The 16,196-nt window shown below is 37.3% G+C and overlaps 1 protein-coding gene across 3 annotated transcripts in view; it reads right to left on the bottom strand.

Annotated features, from left to right (window-relative positions):
• The window catches only part of LOC109622131 (beta-1-syntrophin), an 804,166-nt gene that overhangs the window by 776,678 nt on the left and 11,292 nt on the right, over positions 1-16,196 (bottom strand). For all 3 annotated transcript variants that reach the window (XM_029875688.2, XM_029875687.2, XM_029875686.2), the window contains exon 2: positions 13,725-14,235. The gene's annotated coding sequence lies outside the window, so the exon portion shown is untranslated. The remainder of the gene's footprint in view (positions 1-13,724; positions 14,236-16,196) is intronic.

Below are 16,196 nucleotides of genomic sequence, written 5' to 3' on the forward strand. Positions count from 1 at the left end.
GGGTTTCTATTGGGAGTATTATATGGATTCCTCCAAAGATTTCCCTAGGCTTACCTCCAAGCATTCCACCAAGAAATCTTTCCGGAATTTATCAAGAAACCCTCCGAAGAATTCCTCCAGGGATCAGGATCTCCAAGATCTCCTCCAGAGATTCCTCCAGGAATTCCGTCAGGGATTCCTGGAGGAATTACATCCAGACACTGCTCTAGATATTGCTACAGGCATCCCATCAGAAGTTCCTGTAGGAGTTCCCCCAGGGATTTCTCTAGGCATTCGTCCAGGATTTCGTCTAGTTATTTCAGTTGCTCTGAGTTGTACCGTAATGGTATCAAGTACCGTACATTTTTGATAACGAAGAGTTTTGGGTGCAGCTTGACTATCAGTAGTAAAAGTTGATGTCAACGTCACGATATGTTCTGACGTCGTAGTCTTGTTTAGTCCATAGTCCATGTTCTTGAACGCAGCGAAATCATTAAGTCGAACTCCTTTTCCATTCTTCAGCTGGTGGCCGCCAGGGTTTCACCAGTTCAGGTGTTTTAAGTATAAACACCATCAAATTTCGCGCCCGAGTGGAGGCAATCATCATCGGAGCGAGGACGATGACGGAGGCAACCATATACCGTACCGGAATAACCGGCGTAACGCATGATTTCCGTGAGCCGATGACGGTGGGTACCATATGTCAAAACGCTACAGCGCCCTACGACGCGACGGGCGGACGGGGTTGACGTCTGCTTTCCAATCAAAACACATAATCAAGATTAATGGGGCTGAACACTTCTGCCGGAAATGATAATAAAATATATGATTTATGTGTTCCTTCACACCGGAGGACGGATGGCGGGCGCGCGGAACGAGGCGCGTCAGTATTAGGGTTTGAAATGCATACGGCGGAGGCGCCACCCACATCCATAGGTACTTGACTGCAAGAGAACATTTAGGCGTACATTCGGCGACTATGGAATACTTGACAGATGGGAGCAAAAAAATATGCAGCATTTTTCGCATGGCAGCATAACAGCAACTATGCTCAAGCTACCATCTATGGGAAACGTGTAGGGCTTCGTCCTCCGATGTTTTCCAAGAGTAGCTTACTGCAACGTCGACAAAAGGGAAGTATGGGTGAAATGTAAATCATTGCGGTAAGATGACTCCCAATTCAGATTAATAGGTCTTGATTCTTACTTTTAATAAGTACAAGCCTAACTTATTGAAAAGAAAAAGTATCTTCTCCTTATTTGCAGTTAGTCCAAGAAACTTCAGAACTTCTCCAGAACACTTCAAATGCATCGAGCGTCGGATCTCAACGACAGTTTTAATGCCTAAATGTATGCAGCACCCAATACTCTCAGTACAGATCCACCGCCATCTGCACGACAATCGAAAAGTTTCGGGGCGCATTCCGCCCTAATCTCCTGAAAAAAAATCATGTTTTCGGAACACTCTTGATATAAAAACCCTAAATGCTCCCGAGAAGGACCTATACACTCACACTCGTTAAAATTATTGTTACCTTCGTTTAGTTTGGGAACTATTTTGCATAGGTGCACATAGCACCGACGACGCGTCCTCCGACGCTGCTGTCGCATATCGCCGCCCGGTCTGGAAAGGTCAGTGTGCGAAATTCTGGCTGGCGAATAGCGATTTATGTACCACCAGCAGCAGCACTACTGAACAGCACACGTCCATCGTCCACCTATGCAGTTGTGAACGGGCGACAGCAGGGCCATGATTCTTGGCTATGTCGTCGGCCGGTCGCACTGACCAAATTGCCTGGCCAAATATGATGCGCACAAAGCTAGTCGGTAGTGAGTGGTGCATGGGGCATCGTCTGTCGTCCATCCTCGATGGTGACCGGACTCGACTGACCAGACCATTCTTCGTTTTTCACTTTACTCGATTTGAGATAGAAGTGCCTGCTATACTATACGGCTGGTGGTAGGTGGATCCGGAAGTATCCAGTAAGCTCCTTCTATTGGCTGCAGTCTGGCAGGTATGCAAATTATGATCGTTCCGGTCGTTGATTTATGAACTGTTTTTTTTTTGCGGCGCTGAACTGAGCGTTCACCAAATTCCCTTTTCTAATTTTTGCATTCGAGTTGAGACCTAAAGAAAAAAAAAAACAGGAACTTCAATGCTTTGTGCAAGTTTGACAAATTGTTCCGTTGCTGGGTGTGTCGTTGTTGGTATCTGTCTAACAAATCATCTGGCTTTGTTCATGGATAAAAATTCACTCTGTCACTCAGAAATTGATCTGATTTATCAACAAAGTACTTCAGTTTCGGACAAAGGTACGTTCCCGAGTATAAGTTTAGGGTTACTCCCTCTATAACATGATATTTTTTTATTGGCTCGGTAGCTTAGTTGGTAAACCACTTGTCTAGCATTAGGCTGTCCCAAAAAAAATCGATGTTCGAAAAGTCAAGGTGCTCAACCCTTAAATGAAAGATATGCATATTTGAAGCATTTTTGTAGAACATTTCGATTTTCTAAAAAATCATTTAGAGGTTCCGCTAGGGCGATTTTTGAAAAATGGCCTTTTTTCATGAAAAGTCTCAAAAAAATCATTTTTTCGTAATATTTTTTCAACTTCTGAATTTTTTCAATATTTTTGTATTTTTCTATGGATTTCTAGGCATTCTTGAAGGGGATAAGTTTTTGAAATATTGTATTTAATTTGACGGCAGAACCGTTTTTGTGCTGATAAAAGGACTATTTTTTGAAAATGTTTCATCTAAATTTGAGAAAAAAATACATGCATGATTTTTTATTTTCAATTTTGAAAGTTTGATCTGATAGTACTATTTGTATGCGTCATTTCTCTAAAAAAAGATTTAAAATATCTTGTCTAGAAGCTGAGATATTAGGATTTTAGTAAATGGACAATATTTCAATTTTTGCAAAACTTTGTATATTTGGAATATTGTAAGGCCCTTGTGACACTCCAATGTACGTATATGAAAAGTAGTTAGGCTTAAAAATTAGGCTTTCCTTATTGCATGGTCAAGCTAGTTTAAACATGGATCTTTTATTCTGGGGTGATTGGTAGTAGATTCATGAAGAGCTTTTATTTGAATAACTACAACAATGACGGGTAGCAACGCATTTAGTTCGATATTACGTCGTGGAATTCTCGACAATTATACCCCTTTCTGAAGTAGCAAAAACCATTCCATGCAGAGATAACATAAAAGTGATGAAATCAATAAAAAAATAAGTTAAGTCAGGAATGATTTTAAAAAACTTAGAAAATAATAGACAATAATAGGCTTTTGTGGAAATACGCGACCTTGTGATTGCTAAACGTCTTTTGATGAATTGAGCTAATATTTTGACACGAAATTGCAAATATGCTGAATTTTGCACATACGAAATAAAAATCGTGTCTGATCACAAGCTTAGGCACGATAGGGCAACCAAAATGTGTCAAAGTGATCGGAAAACGGCAGTCTTTTGATTTACACGTGTGTTGCTGTTCGATCAGTTCTGCACTTACACCCACACATGTGATCAGAAATGTTTTCTATTTCTTATACGTAAAATTCTTCATCGTGTCGGTTTCGTATCAAAATTTGAGTTTAATTCATCAAAGGAAATATAGTTAAACCATCTCAAATTTGGCAATTTTGTATGACAATCGGCGTTTGTCCGATTAACTATGCACCCCCGTTGCCGAGTTTCATACCAAATTGTCCATTACATTTCAAGTTCAAGTCTTCAGTAAAAATCATGTCCTAACAATTTTTTTATTTTATTTTATCAATGTTATATAATCTCTGTATGGTCGTTCCTATTTCAGAAAAAAATGAGCGCAGTAGTCGGGAAATCCACGACGTAATCTCGAACTAAATGCGTTGCTACCAGTAACCACGATACCCGTCATATTTTTAGTTATTCAGATAAAAGCTCTTCATGAATCTACTGCCAACCAGCCCAGAATAAAAGATCCATGTTTAAACTAGCTTGACCATGCAATAAGGAAAGCCTAATTTTTAAGCCTAACTACTTTTCATATACGTACATTGGAGTGTCACAAGGACCTTACAATATTCCAAATATACAAAGTTTTGCAAAAAATTGAAATACTGTCCATTTACTAAAATCCTAATATCTCAGCTTCTAGACAAGATATTTTAAATCTTTTTTTAGAGAAATAACGCATACAAATAGTACTATCAGATCAAACTTTCAAAATTGAAAATAAAAAATCGTGCATGTATTTTTTTCTCAAATTTAGATGAAAAATTCTCAAAAAATAGTCCTTTTATCAGCTCAAAAACGGTTCTGCCGTCAATATAAATACAATATTTTAAAAACTTATCCCCTTCAAGAATGCCTAGAGATCTATAGAAAAATAAAAAAATATTGAAAAAATTCAGAAGTTGAAAAAATATTACGAAAAAATGATTTTTTTGAGACTTTACATGAAAAAAGGCCATTTTTCAAAAATCGCCCTAGCGGAACCTCTAAATGATTTTTAAAAAAATCGAAATGTTCTACAAAAATGCTTCAAATATGCATATCTTTCATTTAAGGGTTGAGCACCTTGACTTTTCGAACATCGATTTTTTTTGGGACAGTCTAGTCTAGCATATAAGGATTGTGAGTTCGAATCTCCCCTGAGCTGTTATTTTTTTTTATAATTTCACCAATAACTAGTACATCTGATGCTAAATTCTTTCGGTACTATTTTCTCAAATCTCAACCGTTAAATAGTTTTACAAAGATTTCCATTATATAATAGGAAAAATTCGTTGAATAATTTACCAATTTGCGAGCCAGTGATGTAGACTCTAGAAAATAGACGCTATGTTGACAACTGACACAAATGTTTTCTGCATTTTTTATTGATTTCACTGAAATACCCAACGCTCATCAACCTTGTCCAGGGACGTAAACAGAATCATAAAAATGTAACCTCCATCAGAAAATTTAAGTTGTTTGTCTTCCTGTTTTGTTCAGAAAGAGGGAGGATCTTCAAATCCTCTTAAGTGTACACACACCCAAGTTAGTCGGTTTTGTCCCAAGTGACTCTTCTGTCCTGCAATTTTACGACCATCCATATCTCCAACCCAAACATCGCATCGTCCGGAAACGGGAAACAAACACCCCTTCTGATTGAACCCGATTCGTCCCCGAGTCAATAACAAACGACATCAGCAGCCAGCCCAGAGATGAAAAAATACACGCGCAGCGGCACAACAAACCTCCTCAGATGATGCTTGTTCACGGGAAAAAGAAACCCATTTTGCATTCTGATGAAACTGGCTGGAGAAAACCGAGAGACAAGACGGGCAAAAAATAGAACGGCCTCCCCGCCGCGGTGCGGTGAGCCACCGAAATTTAATTCCGAAAACAGCGCGGTTAGGATTTATGAGACGATATTTATTATAGGTACTGGAAATGGATGGGATGGGTGGGTGCAAGGAGACACATTCCAACCGTGACTGTTGCCGCTGGCACCTCCTCAGAACAACAGGCACTTGACACACGGTTGTCTGATCTGGACGCAACACGTACGATTTTGCTACAGGCAGTGTTGGTAAAAACTCAAATTCTCAAATCTCATGGTTGAGTTGTTTCACGCGCGATTCTTGACTCGCCAAACTCACCGCCGAAAAAATCATGCATGAATTGACTCGTGATTTCACTAATTGCTTTATTTCTTGGTATTCTTATTATTTACATCAAAGCTTTTAGGATTATATGATAGAACAAAAGCAAATCTAGCATACAATAACATTGAATGCCGTTCAAATTGATTTGGATTCGATTTACAAGCGAACGAGATTTCGGCGCTTGACTCATGAATGCGAGATTTTGCATGAAAATCTCGCGCGTGAGAAAATGATTCAGAATCGCGCGCGAGTTTGTTCACGCAGGAGCGGTTCATGAGTCTGCATTGAGTGTGATTTTACCAACACTGGCTACAGGGTCGTCGGAGCCAGCGATCCGTCAGGTAGACCTGGAACTAAGAATGGTCACGCAATGGAGAATTTTCAGGGCCTTGGTTGGCTTAGTAAGCCAATGGCTTACGGAGAGTGAGAAAATTGAAAATAGGTCATTTTTCATCAGAGAGGCGTGTGTATAATATTTTTAAGGTCATGATGGAGCCTAGGAGAACAACAATATACTTGACAATGAACCGTGGTGATGAAATGATTACAAGAAGAAAATCAAATTACTGTACCATTTCCTAGATTTTTTACCAAAATGTCCTCCATTCGGTCCATAAAAATGAGCCTATCTTATTACCAGCCTGGGGAAGCAAAAAGGAAATCTGGAATGGAGATAGAGATAATGACAGGTAGGGAAATAAAGATAAGCTACCACAGTGAGTTCAAACAGCGCCTTGAAAAAGGAAACTGTAAAAACGTATAAAGGATAAAGACAGCTTGTAGCTCCTTACCACATCGGGATTCAATCAGGGACTCCTCCCGAAATGCTTTTTAAGAATATTCCAGGACATTCTCCAGAATTCTTTCAAGAAATCCTTTGCGAATTTTTATGAGAGATTTGTCCCAGGTTTTCTTCAGGGACCAGCTCCGGTATTATTATCATTACTCACCTAGGGATTTGTCCCAGAATTTCTTCGTTAAATTCTCCCGGGATGTATTTAGGGGTTTCTCTCGTGATTATATTAGATAACAAATTTAAGATTACATCAGAGAATCCTTCTAAGATTCTTTTGGATACTCGATTTTTTTTGATGTTTCTTTGGGACTTTTCCTGACATTGCTTCATTGGTCCGTTAAGTACTATTGGAAATTTGGAAGATTCTTTCAGGAATTCCACACAGTATTCCTTCATTGATACCTTTCCAAATTGTTTTTCGAGATTCTTTCCTGGGATTCCTTCAGGGATCCTTCTCTGAATCGAGTTTCATTTACTAGTTTTTTCTTTTTGCAAAAGTAAATAGTGAAGTGTTTTTTTTAATTTTTAACTAGCTATTCAAGAATAAGTTTGGAGATGAACTAGCCTCGGGCAAAAATCTCCCTAATAAAGCTAATAATAATAATAAGAATAAATGTTCTACTAAAAGTTCCAAGGTGTTAGTAAAGGACAATGTTTAAGTTCTCTGATGTTTGCGGATAAGAGTTCACTTCAAAGTTTCTTACAAATGTATAATTGAACGAGTTCCAGTAAGAGCATTCATGGAGTTTTCATCTCCAATTCATTGAGCAAGTTGAAAAAATGCACTGGAGAGACGCAGGACGGTGGCTAGAGGGTATTTTCTATCTAAAGTCCCGCTGGATGAAATCGACGCTTCATGGCTACTACAGCTCAGTTTAACATCGGACCCAAAGTACTGCGACAACGAAGTACGTCTGCCATTTTACCGGAATGATAATAGTTAACATGAGCCCATGTGTGGACACCACGTAGAAGCAAAATAGAATATATTTGTATCGGGATGCTTTAATTTTGCTGTTTTTGGAGGCATATTTGGAAATTCTTTGAGTTACTTGATTACTTGAATTATGAAGAGAAATTCTTAGCAACCAAAATCAGAAAGCGAAGCAGCCATAAGAGCTTGTAAGGTAATTTCTAACGCAACTTTATGGAAATTGATAAAAATTCCTTGAAGAATTTTTATTGGAATTACTGGAAGAGCTCGTAGATAAATATCTGAAAATACTACAGCAAAACTATGAAAGATTTGAAATCTTTGGGATAAAGTATTCCTTGAAAATCGTTTCATGATTTCTGTTGATCGTCTCTAGATGTTTTTATTTTTATTTTTGAGTGTCTTTTGCGGAAATATCTCAAATGGAGGTGTTGGAGTTATTTGTAACGCATTTCGACACAACTCATGAATAAATTCTCAACTCAATTGCTGGAGAAACCAGCATAGACTGCAGTGATCCTGCTATCAAGTGAATATTTCATAGACATTTACATCGAAAAACTTTTGCTGGACTTCAATTAAAAGTTGAGAAAAACGGAGGAAAAATGATGGTTCAGTCGATAAAAAAGAACTTTAGACGGATAATCCACGAAAGCGCAGCTCTGATCGTGGAGCACTAGTTGGCTGGTGTGGGGTTCTTGAATGAATTCCGAATAGAGCTCCGGGATACATTTTTACACTGGTGATTTTTAGTCGAAGTTCTTTTTGCTCAACCGCAAGTTTAAAAGTAAAATTTTCACGAAAGGATTTTGGAGTCTCCGCAGAGTGGCATTATTTCACAACAGCACATAAAAAAGGACCAAGCGACGGATTAGATGGCACATTGAAAATATTAGCAACCCGGGCGAGCATACAAAGTGCAACTATCCAGACACTCAACAAACTTTAAGATTGGGCATTAGAGAATTGCTAAATAAATTAAATGTTTGTTCCTGCTACGGAATACAAGAAAGAGAAGGAGATAATGATGGACCGTTCTGAAGTAGCATTACCTATTCCTGGTATAAGAGCTCTGCATGCCGCAGCTCTTTCTAGTGTCAATTCAATCATAATGAAAATAGTTTCCAGCTCAACTTCGGAGTCGTCCTTCAAAATAGTTCCGCAAAAACAAGAAATCTAAAAGCAATGTGTGAAACAATAATTTTTCTGTGAAATAAATGTAACGACACACTCGTTTTAAATACAGGGAAGGCCAAAATGTTTGGGATAGGCAACTTTTTTTTCTCTAACAAAAATGTTCAACATGCTGTAACTTTTTACAGAGTGCATAAAAAATTCTCAAATTTTAACTGTTTGTTCACCTACTATATGTGCATGATTGGTTGTGCATTTGAGCTCGATTGGTTAATCTTTCGCGAAGTTAGAATCCATCTGGTAAAGCACTATTTTTTAGACAACTAATTTTTAACTGTCATATCTCGGAAACCAGTGAACCGAATTGAATGAATTATTTTTACGATTATTACAAGAACAATAACGATTTCGCGAAGCTAGAAAGATTAATCAATCGAGCTTAAAATTGCACCGATGAAGCACATATAGTAGGTAGACAAACAGTCAAAATTTGAGATTTTTTTATGCACTCTATGAAAAGGTAGAGCGTTTTGAACTTTTTACTGAGGGAAAAAGGAGCCTATACCAAACATGTTGGCCACCCCCTGTATATTTCAAGAGTTCATTTTTATTTATCAAAATGAGTGTAGAATTAGCAAACGTTAAAATACACGTAAATAAAAATTAAAAAAAAAATCAGAAACTAGTTGACCCGGAAAACGTCGGACTGTGTTTATTGTATGAGAGCCCCCCTTTCTAGATATGAGTGGGGTTTCCCACCATGCTAAGAACCTTCCCGGGTGCAAGAACCCTTGCATTCAAACTTTCACGCCACGCGGGCCAGTAGCTTGCGAGTCTATGAGGGTCAGTCACACATACAGACAGGCAGGCAGAAATTGGTGTTTACCCATATTTGATGAACTGGCAACACTTTACCATATTTTTTACATAGAACAACAACCCGGGAGCAGTCGCGTCGTGTACTGGATACACGCACCATGAAAAATGCTCGCATGTGGTACACAGCGTGAGCGGGGCGTCGCTGCAGGTAGTCAAAGATGCGACTGCTCGAGGGTTAAAAATGTGTTTTTTTTTATTTTTAATCAAAATCTATAAATTTTATTGATTGCTGAGAATTTGCTGACTATTTATTTTTAAAAGAAACTCCAAGAAGAATTCCCAAAGACATTCATTCTGGAGATCCTGAAGCAAGTCCTAGGATAAGTTCAGGAAGTTTAGATGAAAATAAGGCAAATAAATGTGTGGAGTAATTTCTGACATATTTTTTAAAAATGTATGACGGAATGCCCTAAACAGTGCTTGGGGGTGTTTTTTTACATAAAAAGCTGAAATATTTCTTGTAAAATTCCTAAAAAAAATCTGAAATATTCCTTATAGAACTTTTGGACGAGTTACGCTACAAAGCGAGAAAACAACATCGCCTTCGAAAATGGTTTACCGAAATCTCAACCGCTGAGCGATTAGTAAATATTTTCACCAAAAAAATCACTAAAAGTTAGTAAATTTTACTGACCTTCGTTAAGGTTGACAGATAATCGAAAACATTTCACAGAAATTCGATGAAATTTGCAAACTTTACTATTTTTTTCGGAGAAATATTTACTGAACGCTCGGCGGTTGAGATTTCGATAAACCATTACCGAAGTCGGCGATTTTTTTCTAGTTGTGTAGGAATCTTTATAAATGAGATTATTTCAATACCTGTTTCAAGTTGTGATTGTCTTCTATTTTTATGACTTCCGTGGAAAAAAGAATGAGGTGTTGTTAGATTTCTCCAGTTAGATTTTTTTAGTAATTCTCTGGCAAAGAACTTTGAAAAAATCCAAAAACTACAAAAATTGTTTGACGAATTTTAGGCGTAATTCATTGAATTCTGAATAGATTTATGAAGCAAGTTCAGATGGAGTAATTCTTGTAAAATTTTTTGGATGAATACCGTTATATTTGAATACCACATCTTTTTGTAATATATAATTTAAATGCTTCTCAAACATTCAGGCTTTTTAGGCAGCATTCATCGTTTTACTTCCTCGTATTATAGCGACTGTAAGCATTCATGATATTTTTTTATAAACTAGATAAAGCACCTAAACCGGGTAACCATAAAAGTGTAGAGATTAGGCTGCATTAGTTCAAGCTAGCCGTATAGCTACAGCTTTAAAGGCGTGGGTATTCTACATGACATACATATGCAAAATAGTCATTGGCAGAGGAAGCTCTCAGTTAATAACTGTGGAAGTGCTAATAGAACATTAACCTGCGAAGCAGGCTTTGTCCCAGTTGGGATGTTATGCCAAGAAGAAGAAAAACTATAAGCTAGACAAATAAAGCTTTTGTACCCGACAATGAGAAGTCGTTTCATAATGCAATATCACGACAGGACGCATTATATGGCGACCGTGACAGTACCGGAGTGACTTTTTAGATCATAAAAGTACCAGCAATAGAATTTTAACTTGTATTGAATGGATTTGTGCATTAAGTAAAAAGTACTGACATTCTGACATATATTTCTTAAATAATTGGTGGAGTGCTTGAAAATTGGGTTTGGCTAATAATCGTAAAATCGTACGACGGGAAGGTATTTCTTAGACAATTTTTAAAAGAATTCTAGAAAACCCAATGTATATACATTACGCTGAATTGTATCAGCGTCGCAAAACTTTTTTTTTGTGAACCCCTTTTATTTTTTTCTACGTACATTAAGCGTTTCTTGAGAATTTAAAATTTATGAGACGGTTCTCAGAGGGTTAAAAAAATCGTTGCTTAGTTTTTTTATGTTAACCACCATTTGATTTTATATGCAATTATGTATGTCTGTCGGAATTTCTAAGAGAGTTGTCTGAGGAATTCTAAGATAATTTATCGTTTTTTTTCTATTTCAATTTTTCTATTGTGAAATGTTTAATGGATGTAAAGACTGGACTCGAAAAAAAAAGGGACAAACAAAATAATGTATAACTTTAGATTGCGTTCACAAAAACAGCTGATTTTTTAACCAGGAAAAGCATATTATGTGTAGTTAATACCCTAAAAATTTAATCAAAAGCGGTTCAGTATTGGCGCAAATATTGTCGATACAATAAAATGTGAGTTTGGAAATCTTGGGCATCTATTATAAAAATTGTTTAGGTAATAATTTTGTTGTTAGCTCATCAAAACGGCTGAAAATTTGACTGTAAGTTCTTCAAGTAAGGCATAATAAGTGGTGAAAATTTCATCATAATCGGTTTAGTACTTTTATTTAAACAATTCAAACAAAATTTGGGCACTTTTTAACATTTTAAAATCAAGGTGCAATATTTTGACTGTAGAATTGGCAACACTGTCCCGATTTTTATGAAACTTTGACAGTGTAAAATTTTTGTGTTGAACTGTTTTTAGTGAAAATTTCAGCCATTTTGGTTGAACATTTTAAAAGTTAGAGCAGTTTGAGTGTCACTATGCCAAAAACCACATTTGCTTATTGCGATATACTGCTACATATATGGCTATAACTTTTTAACGGTTAGATCAAATTGAATGAAATTTTGAGACAATACTTATACATACAGGGGATTCTCAAAATAACTGGGACAGGTAAAATTTTCACTTTTCAAAAAATGTTCAACTCGCTGTAACTTTTCGAAAAGGGCATCAAATATTCTCAAATTTTTACTGTAAGGTAATCAACTAGTTGTATATCAATGGCTCAAATTTGAAAAAGATCGGGCCATTTTACACAAAGTTATAAACATTCTAGAAAAAGGTATAATTATCCGATAGCCGACTTTGAGTTGTTATATCTCCGGATTCAATGAACCGAATGCAATGAAATTTTGATCATTTATGACTAATATAATGAACTTTGAAAAACAGTTGACTTAATTTGAAATTAATAATAAGAAAAACAGTTATATCGATTTCATTTATTCTATGAATTTTTAGTAAATTTATCTTTTTTTTCATGTGCATCCCATTACTTTTTTAATTTATTGCCGGCTATTTGGTAGCTTTCCTTTGTAACATAATATATTCAAGTTAATTAAAGGGCATTCAAATGAGCTATAATTATTAATTACAATCTCGAATTTTGAAATGATGATGAAGTTTTGGATAAATTGGTGTTATATTAGAAAAAATAATCTAATCGTTAAAATTTTCTTTCGTGTAAAGAATTTTAAGTTTAGTCAAAATTTTTAATAGCTCATTATATAAGTCATAAATGATCGAAATTTCATTGCATTCGGTTCATTGAATCCGGAGATATAACAGCTCAAAGTTGGCTATCGTATAATTATACCTTTTTCTAGAACCTTTATAACTTCGTGTAGAATAGCTCGATCTTTTCCAAATTTTGACCACTGATACAAAAACTAGTAGATAAACTTACAGTAAAAATTTGAGCATATGTGATGCCCTTTTCGAAAAGTTACAGTGAGTTGAACATTTTTTGAAAAGTGAAAATTTTACCTGTACATACTTTTACACAAAATTTACCCTGTACATACTTTTTGAACAGAAAAATTTTCATTGAAATTTTCAGATTCTCAAATGGTAAATCTCTTGTTTCGACGATATCTCCGCAAACGCTTAACCGATTTTGATGAAATTTTTTTGAGCTACACATAATGTACCCAGTCAACCAGTGATCGTATAAGATGTTGAATAAGATGTTAAAGTGGAGGCGATATGCGTACATTTTACATGCGCCTAAATGGAGGCATGCACGCATATGACCTCCACTTTGGCATCTCAGGCAACATTTTATACGATTACTGGTTGTCTGGGTACTATTCCTGGTGAAAAAATCAGCGATTTTTGTACACGCAATCAAAAGTTATACATTATTCTTTGTGTCTCATTTTTTTCGAGTCCAGTCTTTATACAGTTTAATGGTTATGTTTAAAGTATGAATCTTCAAGTTAATTAACTAATTTCGATCGCTTAAATCTGCGGTTAAATATAACACTCAATGCATATATGCACGTCTGTGTCTACATCTCCCCCATTTTGATCGTAATCTGATTCACTGTATTTACTATAATTAATACGTTACGAGTACGTTACAACCATCTGACAAAATAATCCTAGCCCACGATAACATATCGCTTCACCCCTGGGATGGCCACACCCTCACCCTCCTGTATCGATCGTGATAATCTCCGAATCGCACGCAACACCTTTTTCCCTAATGTAGCCCGGAACATAAATATACCCTTCTAATAATAGCCCCGGCTAAACATATCCGCTCGCCACTCACCTTCTCATTGACTAATTTGATCCTTTTCGTCGTTCGTCCACGGCTGTCCACCACTACTCGGACTTTCCCGCTAGAGGCTTTTCGCCGTTCACCCAACACTCCACAATTCGACTCTCGCAGTTTTTGGTTCACCACCAGCCAGCGCTAATAGGCGAGATTATGCACTTTTCGGTCTTCTTCGCCGAACAACGCCGCAACGCAACACGCCCGGTTTTCCAGGGTTTTCCTCCACACTACTATAATGATCTTCTTTGCCGAACCGAACGCACGCTTTTAATGGTTATAATTTCTCCACCTTTTCCCTATATATTTTTTCCACTTGTACCAAACCACAAGCGTATAAATAATCGCACTCAGGGAAACACACGAACAAGCAATTTGTCACATGCGACTGCTCCTTTCCTCGATCAAAAGGATATGTACGACCACGAGCAACGGCGGAGTGGTACGATACCTGGGGTTATGTGGGGTTATGTCGTGGGGGAAAAATTCCGTGCAAAATCACCACTGCCTGCAAAGAGAGAAAGAGAGAGAGAAAGAGGCGAAATAAAAACAACCATGGAAATTCAAACCCGTTCGTACTGGGATTTCATGAATAGCATACACTACACCACACACGCACATCATCCGCACGATCATATGCATAATATGACGGACGGGAACCGTCGCGACGGGACGTGGGGTTGGAAAATGGGGCGGGGTGGTACAGGACGTACATCAGGACAACCGGGAAAATCGTGAGTAATTTAGGTGAGATTTGTAATATTTATTATTCACAACAGCGCGCGCTCGCGCGAACTTCACATACTAACTCATACAGGCGCACGGTGGAGCAAGGGCGTTACTAGGATGAGCAGACCAGAGCAAACGCTTTCTAGGGAATAACAAAAAGGTTAACCCTTTAGGACTAGGTATGTCATATATGTATTGGAAAGTAAAGTATGTAGGTCATATTACTCAGAAATAAAAAAAAATAACCGGGATTCATTAGCCTCTTAAAATTTCAATAGTAGTTGCAAAACATTTGCTTTTCAGCTTTTTTTTGGGCGTATTCTATCATAGTTCAGTTTTAGTGAAAATCATCAAAACCCCAAAAGATTCAGAGCTTTTTTTGGCGTTCCTGCAAGTTTTATGGGGTTCAAGTGGCGTGTCTAGGAGTTTCATGGTGTTTCTGGAGGATCTTTAGGGACGTGTCAGAGAGGCATTTCATGAACTTCCGGGAATATTCAGGGACTTTTTTTTACAGATTTCAGAGGTGTTTCAGGGGGACAGAAATTTCAGAAGAAAAGTTTCAGGAGGGTCTAGGGAGATTTCGAAAGGTTTCAAGGTTTTCGGGGGCGTTTAAGGCGAATATATGACGAAGCCACAGCCAAAATTTTCAAAAGCACAAATCTAAAGAACCATTGGACGGTTTGCTCTGAAAAGTTGATGGATTGGTCACTACCAGCGGATAACCAATCGATCAACTTTTCAGCGCAAACCGACACGTGGTTCTTCAGATTTGTGCTCTTGAAAATTCGGGCTGTGGCTTCGTCGTATCTTCACCTTAAGGGGCTCTGGAACTTCTGAAGCCAGCTCAAAACCCTCTGAAACGTCCTCAAATGCCCTGAAACTCCCTCAATCTATCGAAATCCTTTTGAAACTTTCTGACACGAAATTCAAACCTACCATAACCCTTTATAAGGCAGTGGCAACTATATTGCCACCTCATACACATATTTTTTTCTGTTCGTTTAGAACATTTTTGCAACTTCTGTTTTAACTGATGGACACATTAGGATTTTGTGAACACTCATGATTTTTTTTGAGCCATTACAAATATGAATGGGCTTTTTTAGAACAAAATGTCTGTCCAAAAACTGCCATTTTTGGGTGCATAAAGGTTTATAAGCTCGAACTTCTGTTGTGGTGAGCGAATTGAAAATCAAATGATGGGGAATAAAAGGCATAGGTTCCTTATACTTGTGGACAAAATTTCAACTTGATTGCTTCATTAATTTTGGGAACACAGCAAAAAGATCCTTGTGATATCAACTCGCTTTTGCTGCACATCAGTCGCGTCATAAAAGTGATGTAAAAATTACATCCTTTCCAGGCAGTAAATCAGCCGCCGTAGCTTGAAACTGGGTCTAGCAATCGCTAGAACCGGATCGATAGATGAATCATATATAAGTAAAATATTGGCATGGATTCGTACACAGATCCGTTGATTGTGAATCATATCCCTTACCTCTAGGCTATTTCACCGAGTTAGAAGGTAGGTGATAAATATGATACTGCTTCTAGTAGGGTAGTGGAGGTATTTTGGACCGGGCAGGTATTTTGGCCCACCTAGGGAGTTTTATGATATTTATCACATAATCTCTACTAACTCTTGGTAAATATTTATTGAAACACGAAAAGTATTCAACTATGTGATGGCCTTTATTTTGAATGTCAGTTTAATATGCTGTTCAGTATCAAAAATAGAGA

This window comes from Aedes albopictus, chromosome 3, assembly GCF_035046485.1.
Source record: "Aedes albopictus strain Foshan chromosome 3, AalbF5, whole genome shotgun sequence".
In the NCBI taxonomy this organism is placed as follows: Eukaryota; Metazoa; Arthropoda; class Insecta; order Diptera; family Culicidae; genus Aedes; species Aedes albopictus.